The sequence below is a fragment of the Cryptomeria japonica genome, chromosome 5, assembly GCF_030272615.1.
Source record: "Cryptomeria japonica chromosome 5, Sugi_1.0, whole genome shotgun sequence".
Lineage (NCBI taxonomy): Eukaryota > Viridiplantae > Streptophyta > Pinopsida > Cupressales > Cupressaceae > Cryptomeria > Cryptomeria japonica.
The window spans coordinates 685487026-685490166 of record NC_081409.1 but is presented as its reverse complement, the minus strand read 5'-3'; positions in this window follow the sequence as shown (position 1 = coordinate 685490166).

Here is a 3141-nt window from a genome sequence, read left to right as displayed (position 1 = left end):
AGGATATCTACTAATTAGAAGATCATATAAGGGCATTTTTTCCAAGTTTTTGCTTGTTTTAGCATGACAAGCTAAATGTTATTCCTCACCAAAACTTTCTAGATCTCCTCCCTCTCCAAATATTTAATGATACATTTAACTACTAAAGCAATTTCATGCTTCTTTAGGTCCTTTATACCTAAATCCCCTCAAATTTTCTCCCTACAACACTAAATCCCTTTTAGTTTGAGTGTTTTTTCTTTTTTCCTTTCCCATTAGACCACAAGAAACATCTAATTTTCTTTTGTATATCACTAATGCTATAATTACTAAATAGCCACACTTCTACATAATAGAGGATGTAGGAGGACAATTTTTCGACAAACTCAAATCTTGCCACCAAGGGATAAAAATTGATTATTCCACCTATCTAATTTCTTCTCAATTTTGGTCTTAATCCACATAAACATATATTTAAGATTGGGATTGATTGCAAAAGAAATCCCCAGGTACCTTACTTATTTTTTAGGGCCTCCCATTTCAAAATTATATTTCTAGAACCAACTAGGGGGATTGTTATTCAAGCCAGGAATTATAGATTTGACTTTGGAAACTTTATCACTTGAAGCTTTACAAAAAATATTTAAGATTTTGAAACTGGTTATCAACACTTTTTTCCTCTAGCTTTGCAAATATTGTTGTACCATCAAAAAATTGGATGTTTATTAGCTCAATATTATCAAGCAGAGCAATACCTCTTATTTTAAAAGACTTGATTGAGCTTCTAAGTAGATAGCGCATGAAATCAGATGCAATGACAAAAAGAGTATGATCCAAGGGGTAACCTTTTCTAATAGATCTCTCTAATGCAAAAACCTCAAATAAAGACCTATTTCCATCTACCTAGAAACAATATCACTTAGTAGACTATTTATCATCTTACAGAGAAAATTAGGAAAGCCAAAAGCATCCAAGGTAATTCTTAAGAATGACCACTTCACCCTATCATAAGCCTACTCAACGTCCAGAAGGAGCATTGTTGGATTTTGCTTAGAGAATTTTGCCCAATTTTTGGTCTCCCAACTAGCGATCAAGTTCACAAGGATGTATTTTGCTTTGATGAATCTGGTTTGAGTGCTATTTATAATCTTAGAAAGGATATCAGTAAACCTTGTAGCTAAAATCTTAGCTAGGATCTTATAAGAAATATTAACTAATGTGATTGATTTCTAATTTTTAATAAGTGTCTTGTCCCATTCTTTGGGAGAAACTTAATAATACCTTTATTAATATTACATGCTAGCCCAAACCTTTACTAATTGTTTCCTTATACACTTGTAGAAGATCATCACATACCCATTGGGTATTAGATTTATAGAACTCAATAGGCAGGCCATTCCCCATTTCCCATTCACTCCATGTTAATACCTCCTTTCATATCTTCAAAATTCTCAATCATATTAAAATCACTCCTTGTAATCTAGGGGATGTCTCTCAAGTTATAAATCCAGTTCCATAAACCAATCATATATCTATAATAATTAGGGCATATATAGAACATATCCCAAATGTACACCCTCCCATCTCTATGTTGATCTACACAAATCTATTACACGAGGATGTGTCATAATTAAATACATATTGTGCCCATTTTTTGGAGAGTAGAATTGCAATCCCACCTCTTCCTTTTTCATGTTTAATGACAAATTGTGCTACATATTTCTAGATTAATTTGAGGTTGGTTTTTAGGGAAAATCATGTTGCCTTAACTTCCTAAAGAAGTACAACATCCTTATTTTCCATATTGAGAAATCTTCTAATAACATATTTCATGTCAAGCGTTTCTAGCCCTTTGACATTCCATGAAATGCAATCAATGCTCATGGAAATCAATTTTTGATTAAGTCTCTATAGGATTCCTAAAGCTATCATAGTTATTCAATATTTTATCTTCAGCTTCTAGACTTTTAGATATAGTCTTTTCTATCACCAAATTGGTTTTCTTTGTTTTATTTTTCTTAGAGAGGCTTAATCTACCTTTTCCAAAAAGGATAATCTTTCCTTTCTTCTTCTTCTTGGGAGTTGGAGGAGAACAAAACCTACGAACCTCCTGCTCATTTGTAGCCATCTTATTAGTTAAAAATCCATTAATCCCTACAAAGTGCCTAGTGTTATGTTCCTCTAAATCAACATCTTTCCCATCTATATTCATGGATTGTTCTAAATCTTGCTTGCAACAACCAAATATCAAATCCTCTTTTTTCTCTACGTCTAAACCTACCCCAACTTCACATGAACTATCTTGACTTGATGTAGCCATAGAGGAATACAAGAAAGTGTTAGTGATTTATATAAAATTTGATGTCCTCAGATCCACCCCATTTTCTTGAGGAACTTTCTCCTTGCCAATACATGAATCACTAGCTATATTGTCACCTTGGGAAAATTGAGGCATAAAGGGTTTCTAAGGAATTTGACCATTTGTTATGTTGGATATTGTTGCTTCTAGGATATGTTGTTGTCATTGATGTCGATATATTCATGTGTTTTGGTGTTGTAGTGAGTTTATCTAGTTGGTTTATCTATTTGGGATGTTGAATCAACTAGAGATACTTCATTCTTTATTGATTTCATGATGCTTTGTGATGATTTGGTTGAGTTGTGGATTCTAGTATGGAGACTGGTTTTGTGTGTTCAGTGTTGCTGTGTTCTGGTGTTTGATCCATTGTGCTCCAGTATGATCATATCTTGTGTTGCAGATTCAGGAGTGTTTGGGATGTTCGTGTGTATCTTCATTTCAAATGGTTTGTGATTTGGTGCCCTGAAAGCTATATTTCTTATCTGAGTTGTTGTTGTTAAGTGTTCTTGAATGTAAGCGTATTGATCGATGAATATTTGCATTAGTGTTGGTGTAGCTATTATGGATGGTTCTAATATGCTTGTTGGTGTTTCCTAATCATGTCCTATTTTTTTTGGTGCTCTACATTAATTATTGTGCGATTTCTTGATGATCTTCTTGGGCCAATGATATTCTTCATGTTATGTGGTATTTTGGTGGTGTAACGTGTTGCAGTTGATCTTAGCGAGATTTATAGTGGTGGTGCATGTTTGAGGAGTTGATTTAGGTCCATGCTATGTTGTCTATGGCATTATATTGGTTTG